Genomic DNA, 18682 nt, shown 5'->3' on the forward strand with positions numbered 1-18682 from the left:
GGTTCAGGGCATATTTGTGTGGAGTTCTGCATTGGTACGTTCCAGTGAGACAGGGAGGTTATGGAGGGGTACAGGTTCAGGGCAAATTTGTGTGGAGTTCTGCATTGGTGCGTTCCAGTGAGACAAGGAGTTTATGGGCGGGTACACTTTCAGGGCATATTTGTGTGGTGTTCTGCAATGGTACTTTCCAGTGAGACAGAAGGTTATGGAGGGTACAGGTTCAGGGCATATTTGAGTGGAGTTCGGCATTGGTGCGTTCCAGTGAGTCAGGGAAGTTATGGAGGGGTACAGGTTCAGGGCATATTTGTGTGGAGTTCTGCATTGGTACGTTCCAGTGAGACAGGGAGGTTCTGGAGGGGTACAGGTTTAGGGGCATATTTGTGTGGTGTTCTGCAATGGTACGTTCCAGTGAGACAGGGAGGTTATGCACGCTACAGGATCAGGGCATATTTGAGTGGAGTTCGGCATTGGTGCGTTCCAGTGAGACAGGGAGGTTATGGAGGGGTACAGGTTCAGGGCATATTTGTGTGTAGTTCTGCATTGGTACGTTCCAGAGAGACAGGGAGGTTATGGAGGGTATTGGTTCAGGGCATATTTGTTTGGAGTTCTGCGTTGGTACGTTCCAGTGAGACAAGGAGCTTATGGGCGGTTACACTTCCAGGGCATATTTGTGTGGTGTTCTGCAATGGTACGTTCCAGTGAGACAGAAGGTTATGGAGGGGTACAGGTTCAGGGCATATTTGAGTGGAGTTCGGCATTGGTGCGTTCCAGTGAGACAGGGAAGTTATGGAGGGGTACAGGTTCAGTGCATATTTGTGAGGATTTCTGCATTGGTACGTTGCTGTGAGACAGGGAGGTTATGGAGGGCTACAGGTTCAGGGCATATTTGTCTGGTGTTCTGCAATGGTACGTTCCAGTGAAACTGGGAGGTTATGTGCGGGTACAGGTTCAGGGCATATTTGTGTGGAGTTCTGCATTGGTGCGTTCCAGTGAGACAAGGAGGTTATGGGCGGTTACACTTTCAGGGCATATTTGTGTGGTGTTCTGCAATGGTTCGTTCCAGTGAGACAGAAGGTTATGGAGGGGTACAGGTTCAGGGCATATTTGAGTGGAGTTCTGCATTGGTACGTTCCAGTGAGACAGGGAGGTTATGGAGGGCTACAGGTTCAGGGCATATTTGTGTGTAGTTCTGCATTGGTACGTTCCAGTGAGACAGGGAGGTTATGGAGGGTACAGGTTCAGGGCATATTTGTGTGGAGTTCTGCATTGGTACGTTCCAGTGAGACAGGGAGGTTATGGTCGGGTACAGGTACAGGGCATATTTGTGTGGAGTTCTGCGTTGGTACGTTCCAGTGAGTCAAGGAGGTTATGGGCGGCTACAGGTTCAGGGCATATGTGTGTGGAGTTCTGCATTGGTACGTTCCAGTGAGACAGGGAGGTTATGGAGGGGTACAGGTTCAGGGCGAATTTGTGTGGAGTTCTGCATTGGTGCGTTCCAGTGAGACAAGGAGGTTATGGGCGGTTACACTTTCAGGGCATATTTGTGTGGTGTTCTGCAATGGTACGTTCCAGTGAGACAGTAGGTTATAGAGGGGTACAGGTTCAGGGCATATTTGAGTGGAGTTCGGCATTGGTGCGTTCCAGTGAGACAGGGAAGTTATGGAGGGGTACAGGTTCAGTGCATATTTGTGAGGAGTTCTGCATTGGTACGTTCCAGTGAGACAGGGAGGTTATGGAGGGCTACAGGTTCAGGGCATATTTGTGTGTAGTTCTGCATTGGTACGTTCCAGTGAGACAGGGAGGTTATGGAGGGTACAGGTTCAGGGCATATTTGTGTGGAGTTCTGCATTGGTACGTTCCAGTGAGACAGGGAGGTTATGGAGGGTGCAGGTTCAGGGCATATTTGTGTGGAGTTCTGCATTGGTACGTTCCAGTGAGACAGGGAGGTTATGGAGGGGTACAGGTTCAGGGCAAAATTGTGTGGAGTTCTGCATTGGTGCGTTCCAGTGAGACAAGGAGTTTATGGGCGGGTACACTTTCACGGCATATTTGTGTGGTGTTCTGCAATGGTACTTTCCAGTGAGACAGAAGGTTATGGAGGGAACAGGTTCAGGGCATATTTGAGTGGAGTTCGGCATTGGTGCGTTCCAGTGAGACAGGGAAGTTATGGAGGGGTACAGGTTCAGGGCATATTTGTGTGGAGTTCTGCATTGGTACGTTCCAGTGAGACAGGGAGGTTATGGAGGGGTACAGGTTCAGGGCATATTTGTGTGGTGTTCTGCAATGGTACGTTCCAGTGAGACAGGGAGGTTATGCACGGTACAGGATCAGGGCATATTTGAGTGGAGTTCGGCATTGGTGCGTTCCAGTGAGACAGGGAGGTTATGGAGGGGTACAGGCTCAGGGCATATTTGTGTGTAGTTCTGCATTGGTACGTTCCAGTGAGACAGGGAGGTTATGGAGGGTACAGGTTCAGGGCATATTTGTTTGGAGTTCTGCGCTGGTACGTTCCAGTGAGACAAGGAGCTTATGAGCGGGTAGACGTTCAGGGCATATTTGTGTGGTGTTCTGCAATGGTACGTTCCAGTGAGACTGGGAGGTTATGTGCGGGTACAGGTTCAGGGCATATTTGTGTGGAGTTCTGCATTGGTACGTTCCAGTGAGACAGGGAGGTTATGGAGGGGTACAGGTTCAGGGCAAATTTGTGTGGAGTTCTGCATTGGTGCGTTCCAGTGAGACAAGGAGGTTATGGGCGGTTACACTTTCAGGGCATATTTGTGTGGTGTTCGGCAATGGTACGTTCCAGTGAGACAGAAGGTTATGGAGGGGTACAGGTTCAGGGCATATTTGAGTGGAGTTCTGCATTGGTACGTTCCAGTGAGACAGGGAGGTTATGGAGAGCTACGGGTTCAGGGCATATTTGTGTGTAGTTCTGCATTGGTACGTTCCAGTGAGACAGGGAGGTTATGGAGGGTACAGGTTCAGGGCATATTTGTGTGGAGTTCTGCATTGGTACGTTCCAGTGAGACAGGGAGGTTATGGAGGGTGCAGGTTCAGGGCATATTTGTGTGGAGTTCTGCATTGGTACGTTCCAGTGAGACAGGGAGGTTATGGAGGGGTACAGGTTCAGGGCAAATTTATGTGGAGTTCTGCATTGGTGCGTTCCAGTGAGACAAGGAGTTTATGGGCGGGTACACTTTCAGGGCATATTTGTGTGGTGTTCTGCAATGGTACGTTCCAGTGAGACAGAAGGTTATGAAGGGGTACAGGTTCAGGGCATATCTGTGTGGAGTTCTGCATTGGTACGTTCCAGTGAGACAGGGAGGTTATGGAGGTTACAGGTTCAGGGAATATTTGTGTGGATTTCTGCAGTGGTACGTTCCAGTGAGACAGGGATTTTATGGTCGGGTACAGGTACAGGGCATATTTGTGTGGAGTTCTGCGTTGGTACTTTCCAGTGAGACAAGGAGGTTATGGGCGGTTACACTTTCAGGGCATATATGTGTGGTGTTCTGCAATGGTACGTTCCAGTGAGACAGAAGGTTATGGAGGAGTACAGGTTCAGGGCATATTTGAGTGGAGTTCGGCATTGGTGCGTTCCAGTGAGACAGGGAAGTTATGGAGGGGTACAGGTTCAGTGCATATTTGTGAGGAGTTCTGCATTGGTACGTTGCTGTGAGACAGGGAGGTTATGGAGGGCTACAGGTTCAGGGTATATTTGTGTGTAGTTCTGCATTGGTACGTTCCAGTGAGACAGGGAGGTTATGGAGGGTACAGGTTCAGGGCATATTTGTGTGGAGTTCTGCATTGGTACGTTCCAGTGAGACAGGGAGGTTATGGGGGGGGTACACGTTCATGGCATATTTTTGTGTAGTTCTGCATTCGTACGTTCCAGTGAGACAGGGAGGTGATGGAGGGTACAGGTTCAGGGCATATTTGTGTGGAGTTCTGCATTGGTGCGTTCCAGTGAGACAAGGAGGTTATGGGCGGGTACACGTTCAGGGCATATTTCTGTGGAATTCTGCATTGGTAATTTCCAGTGAGACAGGGAGGTTATGCACGGTACAGGATCAGGGCATATTTGAGTGGAGTTCTGCATTGGTACGTTCCAGTGAGACAGGGAGGTTATGGAGGGTTACAGGTTCTGGGCCTATTTGTGTGGAGATCGGCATTGGTGCGTTCCAGTGAGACAGGGAAGTTATGGAGGGGTTCGGGTTCAGTGCATATTTGTGAGGAGTTCTGCATTGGTACGTTGCTGTGAGACAGGGAGGTTATGGAGTGCTACAGGTTCAGGGCATATTTGTGTGTAGTTCTGCATTGGTACGTTCCAGTGAGACAGGGAGTTTATGGAGGGTACAGGTTGAGGGCATATTTGTGTGGAGTTCTGCATTGGTACGTTCCAGTGAGACAGGGAGGTTATGGAGGGGTACAGGTTAATGGCATATTTTTGTGTAGTTCTGCATTGGTACGTTCCAGTGTGACAGGGAGTTGATGGCGGGTACAGGTTCAGGGCATATTTGTGTGGAGTTCTGCATTGGTGCGTTCCAGTGAGACAAGGAGGTTATGGGCGGGTACACGTTCAGGGCATATTTCTGTGGAATTCTGCATTGGTAATTTCCAGTGAGACAGGGAGGTTATGCACGGTACAGGTTCAGGGCATATTTGTGTGGAGTTCTGCAGTGGTACATTCCATTGAGACAAGGAGCTTATGAGCGGGTAGACGTTCAGGGCATATTTGTGTGGTGTTCTGCAATGGTACGTTCCAGTGAGACTGGGAGGTTATGGAGGGGTACAGGTTCAGGGCATATTTGTGTGGAGTTCTGCATTGGTATGTTCCAGTGAGACAGGGAGGTTATGGAGGGGTACAGGTTCAGGGCAAATTTGTGTGGAGTTCTGCATTGGTGCGTTCCAGTGAGACAAGGAGGTTATGGAGGGGTACAGGTTCAGGGCATATTTGAGTGGAGTTCGGCATTGGTGCGTTCCAGTGAGACAGGGAAGTTATGGAGGGGTACAGGTTCAGTGCATATTTGTGAGGAGTTCTGCATTGGTACGTTCCAGTGAGACAGGGAGGTTATGGAGGGCTACAGGTTCAGGGCATATTTGTGTGTAGTTCTGCATTGGTAAGTTCCAGTGAGACAGGGAGGTTATGGAGGGTACAGGTTCAGGGCATATTTGTGTGGAGTTCTGCATTGGTGCGTTCCAGTGAGACAAGGAGTTTATGGGCGGGTACACTTTCAGGGCATATTTGTGTGGTGTTCTGCAATGGTACTTTCCAGTGAGACAGAAGGTTATGGAGGGGTACAGGTTCAGGGCATATTTGAGTGGAGCTCGGCATTGGTGCGTTCCAGTGAGACAGGGAAGTTATGGAGGGGTACAGGTTCAGGGCATATTTGTGTGGAGTTCTGCATTGGTACGTTCCAGTGAGACAGGGAGGTTATGGAGGGGTACAGGTTCAGGGCATATTTGTGTGGTGTTCTGCAATGGTACGTTCCAGTGAGACAGGGAGGTTATGCACGGTACAGGATAAGGGCATATTTGAGTGGAGTTCGGCATTGGTGCGTTCCAGTGAGACAGCTAGGTTATGGAGGGGTACAGGTTCAGGGCATATTTGTGTGTAGTTCTGCATTGGTACGTTCCAGTGAGACAGGGAGGTTATGGAGGGTACAGGTTCAGGGCATATTTGTTTGGAGTTCTGCGCTGGTACGTTCCAGTGAGACAAGGAGGTTATGGGCGGTTACACTTTCAGGGCATATTTGTGTGGTGTTCGGCAATGGTACGTTCCAGTGAGACAGAAGGTTATGGAGGGGTACAGGTTCAGGGCATATTTGAGTGGAGTTCTGCATTGGTACGTTCCAGTGAGACAGGGAGGTTATGGAGGGCTACAGGTTCAGGGCATATTTGTGTGTAGTTCTGCATTGGTACGTTCCAGTGAGACAGGGAGGTTATGGAGGGTACAGGTTCAGGGCATATTTGGGTGGAGTTCTGCATTGGTACGTTCCAGTGAGACAGGGAGGTTATGGAGGGTGCAGGTTCAGGGCATATTTGTGTGGAGTTCTGCATTGGTACGTTCCAGTGAGACAGGGAGGTTATGGAGGGGTACAGGTTCAGGGCAAATTTGTGTGGAGTTCTGCATTGGTGCGTTCCAGTGAGACAAGGAGTTTATGGGCGGGTACACTTTCAGGGCATATTTGTGTGGTGTTCTGCAATGGTACTTTCCAGTGAGACAGAAGGTTATGAAGGGGTACAGGTTCAGGGAATATTTGTGTGGATTTCTGCAGTGGTACGTTCCAGTGAGACAGGGAGTTTATGGTCGGGTACAGGTACAGGGCATATTTGTGTGGAGTTCTGCGTTGGTACGTTCCAGTGAGACAAGGAGGTTATGGGCGGTTACACTTTCAGGGCATATTTGTGTGGTGTTCTGCAATGGTACGTTCCAGTGAGACAGAAGGTTATGGAGGAGTACAGGTTCAGGGTATATTTGAGTGGAGTTCGGCATTGGTGCGTTCCAGTGAGACAGGGAAGTTATGGAGGGGTACAGGTTCAGTGCATATTTGTGAGGAGTTCTGCATTGGTACGTTGCTGTGAGACAGGGAGGTTATGGAGGGCTACAGGTTCAGGGTATATTTGTGTGTAGTTCTGCATTGGTACGTTCCAGTGAGACAGGGAGGTTATGGAGGGTACAGGTTCAGGGCATATTTGTGTGGAGTTCTGCATTGGTACGTTCCAGTGAGACAGGGAGGTTATGGGGGGGTACAGGTTCATGGCATATTTTTGTGTAGATCTGCATTCGTACGTTCCAGTGAGACAGGGAGGTGATGGAGGGTACAGGTTCAGGGCATATTTGTGTGGAGTTCTGCATTGGTGCGTTCCAGTGAGACAAGGAGGTTATGGGCGGGTACACGTTCAGGGCATATTTCTGTGGAATTCTGCATTGGTAATTTCCAGTGAGACAGCTAGGTTATGCACGGTACAGGATCAGGGCATATTTGAGTGGAGTTCTGTCATTGGTACGTTCCAGTGAGACAGGGAGGTTATGGAGGGTTACAGGTTCTGGGCCTATTTGTGTGGAGATCGGCATTGGTGCGTTCCAGTGAGACAGGGAAGTTATGGAGGGGTTCGGGTTCAGTGCATATTTGTGAGGAGTTCTGCATTGGTACGTTGCTGTGAGACAGGGAGGTTATGGAGGGCTACAGGTTCAGGGCATATTTGTGTGTAGTTCTGCATTGGTACGTTCCAGTGAGACAGGGAGTTTATGGAGGGTACAGGTTGAGGGCATATTTGTGTGGAGTTCTGCATTGGTACGTTCCAGTGAGACAGGGAGGTTATGGAGGGGTACAGGTTAATGGCATATTTTTGTGTAGTTCTGTATTGGTACGTTCCAGTGAGACAGGGAGTTGATGGCGGGTACAGGTTCAGGGCATATTTGTGTGGAGTTCTGCATTGGTGCGTTCCAGTGAGACAAGGAGGTTATGGGTGGGTACACGTTCAGGGCATATTTCTGTGGAATTCTGCATTGGTAATTTCCAGTGAGACAGGGAGGTTATGCACGGTACAGGATCAGGGCATATTTGAGTGGAGTTCTGCATTGGTACGTTCCAGTGAGACAGGGAGGTTATGGCGGGTACAGGTTCAGGGCATATTTGTGTGGAGTTCTGCAGTGGTACATTCCATTGAGACAAGGAGGTTATGGTCGGGTACAGGTTCAGGGCATATTTGTGTGGAGTTCTGCATTGGTGCTTTCCAGTGAGACCGGGAAGTTATGGAGGGTACCGGTTCATGGCATATTTGTGTGGAGTTCTTCATTGGTACTTTCCAGTGAGACAGGGAGGTTATGGAGGGTACCGGTTCATGGCATATTTGTGTGGTGTTCTTCATTGGTACTTTCCAGTGAGACAGGGAGGTTATGGACGGGTACAGGTTCAGGGCATATTTGTGTGGAGTTCTGCATTGGTACGTTCCAGTGAGACAGGGATGTTATGGAGGGGTACAGGTTCAGGGCATATTTGTGTGGTGTTCTGCAATGGTACGTTCCAGTGAGACAGGGAGGTTATGCACGGTACAGGATCAGGGCATATTTGAGTGGAGTTCGGCATTGGTGCGTTCCAGTGAGACAGGGAGGTTATGGAGGGGTACAGTTTCAGGACATATTTGTGTGTAGTTCTGCATTGGTACGTTCCAGTGAGACAGGGAGGTTATGGAGGGTACAGTTTCAGGGCATATTTGTTTGGAGTTCTGCGTTGGTACGTTCCAGTGAGACAAGGAGGTTATGGAGGGGTACAGGTTCAGGGCATATTTGAGTGGAGTTCTGCATTGGTACGTTCCAGTGAGACAGGGAGGTTATGGAGGGGTACAGGTTCAGGGCATATTTGTGTGGAGTTCTGCATTGGTACGTTCCAGTGAGACAGGGAGGTTATGGAGGGGTACAGGTTCAGGGCAAATTTGTGTGGAGTTCTGCATTGGTGCGTTCCAGTGAGACAAGGAGGTTATGGAGGGGTACAGGTTCAGGGCATATTTGAGTGGAGTTCGGCATTGGTGCGTTCCAGTGAGACAGGGAAGTTATGGAGGGGTACAGGTTCAGTGCATATTTGTGAGGAGTTCTGCATTGGTACGTTCCAGTGAGACAGGGAGGTTATGGAGGGCTACAGGTTCAGGGCATATTTGTGTGTAGTTCTGCATTGGTACGTTCCAGTGAGACAGGGAGGTGATGGAGGTTACAGGTTCAGGGCATACTTGTGTGGAGTTCTGCATTGGTGCGTTCCAGTGAGACAAGGAGTTTATGGGCGGGTACACTTTCAGGGCATATTTGTGTGGTGTTCTGCAATGGTACTTTCCAGTGAGACAGAAGGTTATGGAGGGGTACAGGTTCAGGGCATATTTGAGTGGAGCTCGGCATTGGTGCGTTCCAGTGAGACAGGTAAGTTATGGAGGGGTACAGGTTCAGGGCATATTTGTGTGGAGTTCTGCATTGGTACGTTCCAGTGAGACAGGGAGGTTATGGAGGCGTACAGGTTCAGGGCATATTTGTGTGGTGTTCTGCAATGGTCCGTTCCAGTGAGACAGGGAGGTTATGCACGGTACAGGATAAGGGCATATTTGAGTGGAGTTCGGCATTGGTGCGTTCCAGTGAGACAGCTAGGTTATGGAGGGGTACAGGTTCAGGGCATGTTTGTGTGGAGTTCGGCATTGGTGCGTTCCAGTGAGACAGGGAAGTTATGTCGGGTACAGGTTCAGTGCATATTTGTGAGGAGTTCTGCATTGGTACGTTCCAGTGAGACAGGGATGTTATGGAGGGCTACAGGTTCAGGGCATATTTGTGTGTAGTTCTGCATTGGTACGTTCCAGTGAGACAGGGAGGTTATGGAGGGTACAGGTTCAGGGCATATTTGTGTGGAGTTCAGCACTGGTACGTTCCAGTGAGACAGGGAGGTTATGGAGGGTGCAGGTTCAGGGCATATTTGTGTGGAGTTCTGCATTGGTAAGTTCCAGTGAGACAGGGAGGTTATGGAGTGGTACAGGTTCAGGGCAAATTTGTGTGGAGTTCTGCATTGGTGCGTTCCAGTGAGACAAGGAGTTTTTGGGCGGGTACACTTTCAGGGCATATTTGTGTGGTGTTCTGCAATGGTACTTTCCAGTGAGACAGAAGGTTATGGAGGGTACAGGTTCAGGGCATATTTGTGTGGAGTTCTGCATTGGTACGTTCCAGTGAGACAGGGAGGTTCTGGAGGGGTACAGGTTCAGGGCATATTTGTGTGTAGTTCTGCATTGGTACGTTCCAGTGAGACAGGGAGGTTATGGAGGGTATAGGTTCAGGGCATATTTGTTTGGAGTTCTGCGTTGGTACGTTCCAGTGAGACAAGGAGCTTATGGGCGGTTACACTTTCAGGGCATATTTGAGTGGAGTTCGGCATTGGTGCGTTCCAGTGAGACAGGGAAGTTATGGAGGGGTACAGGTTCAGTGCATATTTGTGAGGAGTTCTGCATTGGTACGTTGCTGTGAGACAGGGAGGTTATGGAGGGCTACAGGTTCAGGATATATTTGTGTGTAGTTCTGCATTGGTACGTTCCAGTGAGACAGGGAGGTTATGGAGGGTATAGGTTCAGGGCATATTTGTTCGGAGTTCTGCATTGGTACGTTCCAGTGAGACAAGGAGCTTATGAGCGGGTAGACGTTCAGGGCATATTTGTGTGGTGTTCTGCAATGGTACGTTCCAGTGAGACTGGGAGGTTATGTGCGGGTACAGGTTCAGGGCATATTTGTGTGGAGTTCTGCATTGGTAAGTTCCAGTGAGACAGGGAGGTTATGGAGGGGTACAGGTTCAGGGCAAATTTGTGTGGAGTTCTGCATTGGTGCGTTCCAGTGAGACAAGGAGGTTATGGGCGGTTACACTTTCAGGGCATATTTGTGTGGTGTTCTGCAATGGTACGTTCCAGTGAGATAGAAGGTTATGGAGGGGTACAGGTTCAGGGCATATTTGAGTGGAGTTCTGCATTGGTACGTTCCAGTGAGACAGGGAGGTTATGGAGGGCTACAGGTTCAGGGCATATTTGTGTGTAGTTCTGCATTGGTACGTTCCAGTGAGACAGGGAGGTTATGGAGGGTACAGGTTCAGGGCATATTTGTGTGGAGTTCTGCATTGGTACGTTCCAGTGAGACAGGGAGGTTATGGTCGGGTACAGGTATAGGGCATATTTGTGTGGAGTTCTGCGTTGGTACGTTCCAGTGAGTCAAGGAGGTTATGGGCGGCTACAGGTTCAGGGCATATTTCTGTGGAGTTCTGCATTGGTACGTTCCGGTGAGACAGGGAGGTTATGGAGGGGTACAGGTTCAGGGCAAATTTGTGTGGAGTTCTGCATTGGTGCGTTCCAGTGAGACAAGGAGGTTATGGGCGGTTACACTTTCAGGGCATATTTTTGTGGTGTTCTGCAATGGTACGTTCCAGTGAGACAGTAGGTTATGGAGGGGTACAGGTTCAGGGCATATTTGAGTGGAGTTCGGCATTGGTGCGTTCCAGTGAGACAGGGAGGTTATGGAGGGCTACAGGTTCAGGGCATATTTGTGTGTAGTTCTGCATTGGTACGTTCCAGTGAGACAGGGAGGTTATGGAGGGTACAGGTTCAGGGCATATTTGTGTGGAGTTCTGCATTGGTACGTTCCAGTGAGACAGGGAGGTTATGGAGGGTGCAGGTTCAGGGCATATTTGTGTGGAGTTCTGCATTGGTACGTTCCAGTGAGACAAGGAGGTTATGGAGGGGTACAGGTTCAGGGCATATTTGAGTGGAGTTCGGCATTGGTGCGTTCCAGTGAGACAGGGAAGTTATGGAGGGGTACAGGTTCAGTGCATATTTGTGAGGAGTTCTGCATTGGTACGTTCCAGTGAGACAGGGAGGTTATGGAGGGCTACAGGTTCAGGGCATATTTGTGTGTAGTTCTGCATTGGTACGTTCCAGTGAGACAGGGAGGTGATGGAGGGTACAGGTTCAGGGCATATTTGTGTGGAGTTCTGCATTGGTGCGTTCCAGTGAGACAAGGAGTTTATGGGCGGGTACACTTTCAGGGAATATTTGTGTGGTGTTCTGCAATGGTACTTTCCAGTGAGACAGAAGGTTATGGAGGGGTACAGGTTCAGGGCATATTTGAGTGGAGCTCGGCATTGGTGCGTTCCAGTGAGACAGGGAAGTTATGGAGGGGTACAGGTTCAGGGCATATTTGTGTGGAGTTCTGCATTGGTACGTTCCAGTGAGACAGGGAGGTTATGGAGGGGTACAGGTTCAGGGCATATTTGTGTGGTGTTCTGCAATGGTCCGTTCCAGTGAGACAGGGAGGTTATGCACGGTACAGGATAAGGGCATATTTGAGTGGAGTTCGGCATTGGTGCGTTCCAGTGAGACAGCTAGGTTATGGAGGGGTACAGGTTCAGGGCATGTTTGTGTGGAGTTCGGCATTGGTGCGTTCCAGTGAGACAGGGAAGTTATGGCGGGTACAGGTTCAGTGCATATTTGTGAGGAGTTCTGCATTGGTACGTTCCAGTGAGACAGGGATGTTATGGAGGGCTACAGGTTCAGGGCATATTTGTGTGTAGTTCTGCATTGGTACGTTCCAGTGAGACAGGGAGGTTATGGAGGGTACAGGTTCAGGGCATATTTGTGTGGAGTTCAGCACTGGTACGTTCCAGTGAGACAGGGAGGTTATGGAGGGTGCAGGTTCAGGGCATATTTGTGTGGAGTTCTGCATTGGTACGTTCCAGTGAGACAGGGAGGTTATGGAGTGGTACAGGTTCAGGGCAAATTTGTGTGGAGTTCTGCATTGGTGCGTTCCAGTGAGACAAGGAGTTTTTGGGCGGGTACACTTTCAGGGCATATTTGTGTGGTGTTCTGCAATGGTACTTTCCAGTGAGACAGAAGGTTATGGAGGGTACAGGTTCAGGGCATATTTGTGTGGAGTTCTGCATTGGTACGTTCCAGTGAGACAGGGAGGTTCTGGAGGGGTACAGGTTCAGGGCATATTTGTGTGTAGTTCTGCATTGGTACGTTCCAGTGAGACAGGGAGGTTATGGAGGGTATAGGTTCAGGGCATATTTGTTTGGAGTTCTGCGTTGGTACGTTCCAGTGAGACAAGGAGCTTATGGGCGGTTACACTTTCAGGGCATATTTGAGTGGAGTTCGGCATTGGTGCGTTCCAGTGAGACAGGGAAGTTATGGAGGGGTACAGGTTCAGTGCATATTTGTGAGGAGTTCTGCATTGGTACGTTCCAGTGAGACAGGGAGGTTATGGAGGGCTACAGGTTCAGGGCATATTTGTGTGTAGTTCTGCATTGGTACGTTCCAGTGAGACAGGGAGGTTATGGAGGGTACAGGTTCAGGGCATATTTGTGTGGAGTTCTGCATTGGTACGTTCCAGTGAGACAGGGAGGTTATGGTCGGGTACAGGTACAGGGCATATTTGTGTGGAGTTCTGCGTTGGTACGTTCCAGTGAGTCAAGGAGGTTATGGGCGGCTACAGGTTCAGGGCATATGTGTGTGGAGTTCTGCATTGGTACGTTCCAGTGAGACAGGGAGGTTATGGAGGGGTACAGGTTCAGGGCAAATTTGTGTGGAGTTCTGCATTGGTGCGTTCCAGTGAGACAAGGAGGTTATGGGCGGTTACACTTTCAGGGCATATTTGTGTGGTGTTCTGCAATGGTACGTTCCAGTGAGACAGTAGGTTATGGAGGGGTACAGGTTCAGGGCATATTTGAGTGGAGTTCGGCATTGGTGCGTTCCAGTGAGACAGGGAATTTATGGAGGGGTACAGGTTCAGTGCATATTTGTGAGGAGTTCTGCATTGGTACGTTCCAGTGAGACAGGGAGGTTATGGAGGGCTACAGGTTCAGGGCATATTTGTGTGTAGTTCTGCATTGGTACGTTCCAGTGAGACAGGGAGGTTATGGAGGGTACAGGTTCAGGGCATATTTGTGTGGAGTTCTGCATTGGTACGTTCCAGTGAGACAGGGAGGTTATGGAGGGTGCAGGTTCAGGGCATATTTGTGTGGAGTTCTGCATTGGTACGTTCCAGTGAGACAGGGAGGTTATGGAGGGGTACAGGTTCAGGGCAAATTTGTGTGGAGTTCTGCATTGGTGCGTTCCAGTGAGACAAGGAGTTTATGGGCGGGTACACTTTCACGGCATATTTGTGTGGTGTTCTGCAATGGTACTTTCCAGTGAGACAGAAGGTTATGGAGGGTACAGGTTCAGGGCATATTTGAGTGGAGTTCGGCATTGGTGCGTTCCAGTGAGACAGGGAAGTTATGGAGGGGTACAGGTTCAGGGCATATTTGTGTGGAGTTCTGCATTGGTACGTTCCAGTGAGACAGGGAGGTTATGGAGGTTACAGGTTCAGGGAATATTTGTTTGGATTTCTGCAGTGGTACGTTCCAGTGAGACAGGGAGTTTATGGTCGGGTACAGGTACAGGGCATATTTGTGTGGAGTTCTGCGTTGGTACGTTCCAGTGAGACAAGGAGGTTAGGAGGGTGCAGGTTCAGGGCATATTTGTGTGGAGTTCTGCATTGGTACGTTCCAGTGAGACAGGGAGGTTATGGAGGGGTACAGGTTCAGGGCAAATTTGTGTGGAGTTCTGCATTGGTGCGTTCCAGTGAGACAAGGAGTTTATGGGCGGGTACACTTTCAGGGCATATTTGTGTGGTGTTCTGCAATGGTACTTTCCAGTGAGACAGAAGGTTATGGAGGGTACAGGTTCAGGGCATATTTGAGTGGAGTTCGGCATTGGTGCGTTCCAGTGAGTCAGGGAAGTTATGGAGGGGTACAGGTTCAGGGCATATTTGTGTGGAGTTCTGCATTGGTACGTTCCAGTGAGACAGGGAGGTTCTGGAGGGGTACAGGTTTAGGGGCATATTTGTGTGGTGTTCTGCAATGGTACGTTCCAGTGAGACAGGGAGGTTATGCACGCTACAGGATCAGGGCATATTTGAGTGGAGTTCGGCATTGGTGCGTTCCAGTGAGACAGGGAGGTTATGGAGGGGTACAGGTTCAGGGCATATTTGTGTGTAGTTCTGCATTGGTACGTTCCAGAGAGACAGGGAGGTTATGGAGGGTATTGGTTCAGGGCATATTTGTTTGGAGTTCTGCGTTGGTACGTTCCAGTGAGACAAGGAGTTTATGGGCGGGTACACTTCCAGGGCATATTTGTGTGGTGTTCTGCAATGGTACGTTCCAGTGAGACAGAAGGTTATGGAGGGGTACAGGTTCAGGGCATATTTGAGTGGAGTTCGGCATTGGTGCGTTCCAGTGAGACAGGGAAGTTATGGAGGGGTACAGGTTCAGTGCATATTTGTGAGGAGTTCTGCATTGGTACGTTGCTGTGAGACAGGGAGGTTATGGAGGGCTACAGGTTCAGGGCATATTTGTCTGGTGTTCTGCAATGGTACGTTCCAGTGAAACTGGGAGGTTATGTGCGGGTACAGGTTCAGGGCATATTTGTGTGGAGTTCTGCATTGGTGCGTTCCAGTGAGACAAGGAGGTTATGGGCGGTTACACTTTCAGGGCATATTTGTGTGGTGTTCTGCAATGGTTCGTTCCAGTGAGACAGAAGGTTATGGAGGGGTACAGGTTCAGGGCATATTTGTGTGGAATTCTGCGTTGGTACGTTCCAGTGAGACAAGGAGCTTATGGGCGGGTACACGTTCAGGGCATATTTGTGTGGTGTTCTGCAATGGTACGTTCCAGTGAGACTGGAGGTTATGGAGGGTACAGGTTCAGGGCATATTTGTGTGGAGTTCTGCATTGGTACGTTCCAGTGAGACAGGGAGGTTATGGAGGGTGCAGGTTCAGGGCATATTTGTGTTTAGTTCTGCATTGGTACGTTCCAGTGAGACAGGGAGGTTATGGAGGGGTACAGGTTCAGGGCAAATTTGTGTGGAGTTCTGCATTGGTGCGTTCCAGTGAGACAAGGAGTTTATGGGCGGGTACACTTTCAGGGCATATTTGTGTGGTGTTCTGCAATGGTACTTTCCAGTGAGACAGAAGGTTATGGAGGGGTACAGGTTCAGGGCATATTTGCGTGGAGTTTGGCATTGGTGCGTTCCAGTGAGACAGGGATGTTATGGAGGGGTACAGTTTCAGGGCATATTTGTTTGTAGTTCTGCATTGGTACGTTCCAGTGAGACAGGGAGGTTATGGAGGTTACAGGTTCAGGGAATATTTGTTTGGATTTCTGCAGTGGTACGTTCCAGTGAGACAGGGAGTTTATGGTCGGGTACAGGTACAGGGCATATTTGTGTGGAGTTCTGCGTTGGTACGTTCCAGTGAGACAAGGAGGTTAGGAGGGTGCAGGTTCAGGGCATATTTGTGTGGAGTTCTGCATTGGTACGTTCCAGTGAGACAGGGAGGTTATGGAGGGGTACAGGTTCAGGGCAAATTTGTGTGGAGTTCTGCATTGGTGCGTTCCAGTGAGACAAGGAGTTTATGGGCGGGTACACTTTCAGGGCATATTTGTGTGGTGTTCTGCAATGGTACTTTCCAGTGAGACAGAAGGTTATGGAGGGTACAGGTTCAGGGCATATTTGAGTGGAGTTCGGCATTGGTGCGTTCCAGTGAGTCAGGGAAGTTATGGAGGGGTACAGGTTCAGGGCATATTTGTGTGGAGTTCTGCATTGGTACGTTCCAGTGAGACAGGGAGGTTCTGGAGGGGTACAGGTTTAGGGGCATATTTGTGTGGTGTTCTGCAATGGTACGTTCCAGTGAGACAGGGAGGTTATGCACGCTACAGGATCAGGGCATATTTGAGTGGAGTTCGGCATTGGTGCGTTCCAGTGAGACAGGGAGGTTATGGAGGGGTACAGGTTCAGGGCATATTTGTGTGTAGTTCTGCATTGGTACGTTCCAGAGAGACAGGGAGGTTATGGAGGGTATTGGTTCAGGGCATATTTGTTTGGAGTTATGCGTTGGTACGTTCCAGTGAGACAAGGAGCTTATGGGCGGTTACACTTCCAGGGCATATTTGTGTGGTGTTCTGCAATGGTACGTTCCAGTGAGACAGAAGGTTATGGAGGGGTACAGGTTCAGGGCATATTTGAGTGGAGTTCGGCATTGGTGCGTTCCAGTGAGACAGGGAAGTTATGGAGGGGTACAGGTTCAGTGCATATTTGTGAGGATTTCTGCATTGGTACGTTGCTGTGAGACAGGGAGGTTATGGAGGGCTACAGGTTCAGGGCATATTTGTCTGGTGTTCTGCAATGGTACGTTCCAGTGAAACTGGGAGGTTATGTGCGGGTACAGGTTCAGGGCATATTTGTTTGGAGTTCTGCATTGGTGCGTTCCAGTGAGACAAGGAGGTTATGGGCGGTTACACTTTCAGGGCATATTTGTGTGGTGTTCTGCAATGGTTCGTTCCAGTGAGACAGAAGGTTATGGAGGGGTACAGGTTCAGGGCATATTTGAGTGGAGTTCTGCATTGGTACGTTCCAGTGAGACAGGGAGGTTATGGAGGGCTACAGGTTCAGGGCATATTTGTGTGTAGTTCTGCATTGGTACGTTCCAGTGAGACAGGGAGGTTATGGAGGGTACAGGTTCAGGGCATATTTGTGTGGAGTTCTGCATTGGTACGTTCCAGTGAGACAGGGAGGTTATGGTCGGGTACAGGTACAGGGCATATTTGTGTGGAGTTCTGCGTTGGTACGTTCCAGTGAGTCAAGGAGGTTATGGGCGGCTACAGGTTCAGGGCATATGTGTGTGGAGTTCTGCATTGGTACGTTCCAGTGAGACAGGGAGGTTATGGAGGGGTACAGGTTCAGGGCGAATTTGTGTGGAGTTCTGCATTGGTGCGTTCCAGTGAGACAAGGAGGTTATGGGCGGTTACACTTTCAGGGCATATTTGTGTGGTGTTCTGCAATGGTACGTTCCAGTGAGACAGTAGGTTATAGAGGGGTACAGGTTCAGGGCATATTTGAGTGGAGTTCGGCATTGGTGCGTTCCAGTGAGACAGGGAAGTTATGGAGGGGTACAGGTTCAGTGCATATTTGTGAGGAGTTCTGCATTGGTACGTTCCAGTGAGACAGGGAGGTTATGGAGGGCTACAGGTTCAGGGCATATTTGTGTGTAGTTCTGCATTGGTACGTTCCAGTGAGACAGGGAGGTTATGGAGGGTACAGGTTCAGGGCATATTTGTGTGGAGTTCTGCATTGGTACGTTCCAGTGAGACAGGGAGGTTATGGAGGGTGCAGGTTCAGGGCATATTTGTGTGGAGTTCTGCATTGGTACGTTCCAGTGAGACAGGGAGGTTATGGAGGGGTACAGGTTCAGGGCAAATTTGTGTGGAGTGCTGCATTGGTGCGTTCCAGTGAGACAAGGAGTTTATGGGCGGGTACACTTTCACGGCATATTTGTGTGGTGTTCTGCAATGGTACTTTCCAGTGAGACAGAAGGTTATGGAGGGAACAGGTTCAGGGCATATTTGAGTGGAGTTCGGCATTGGTGCGTTCCAGTGAGACAGGGAAGTTATGGAGGGGTACAGGTTCAGGGCATATTTGTGTGGAGTTCTGCATTGGTACGTTCCAGTGAGACAGGGAGGTTATGGAGGGGTACAGGTTCAGGGCATATTTGTGTGGTGTTCTGCAATGGTACGTTCCAGTGAGACAGGGAGGTTATGCACGGTACAGGATCAGGGCATATTTGAGTGGAGTTCGGCATTGGTGCGTTCCAGTGAGACAGGGAGGTTATGGAGGGGTACAGGTTCAGGGCATATTTGTGTGTAGTTCTGCATTGGTACGTTCCAGTGAGACAGGGAGGTTATGGAGGGTACAGGTTCAGGGCATATTTGTTTGGAGTTCTGCGCTGGTACGTTCCAGTGAGACAAGGAGCTTATGAGCGGGTAGACGTTCAGGGCATATTTGTGTGGTGTTCTGCAATGGTACGTTCCAGTGAGACTGGGAGGTTATGTGCGGGTACAGGTTCAGGGCATATTTGTGTGGAGTTCTGCATTGGTACGTTCCAGTGAGACAGGGAGGTTATGGAGGGGTACAGGTTCAGGGCAAATTTGTGTGGAGTTCTGCATTGGTGCGTTCCAGTGAGACAAGGAGGTTATGGGCGGTTACACTTTCAGGGCATATTTGTGTGGTGTTCGGCAATGGTACGTTCCAGTGAGACAGAAGGTTATGGAGGGGTACAGGTTCAGGGCATATTTGAGTGGA

This window comes from Hemitrygon akajei, unplaced genomic scaffold (assembly GCF_048418815.1).
Source record: "Hemitrygon akajei unplaced genomic scaffold, sHemAka1.3 Scf000056, whole genome shotgun sequence".
NCBI classification, from domain to species: Eukaryota; Metazoa; Chordata; class Chondrichthyes; order Myliobatiformes; family Dasyatidae; genus Hemitrygon; species Hemitrygon akajei.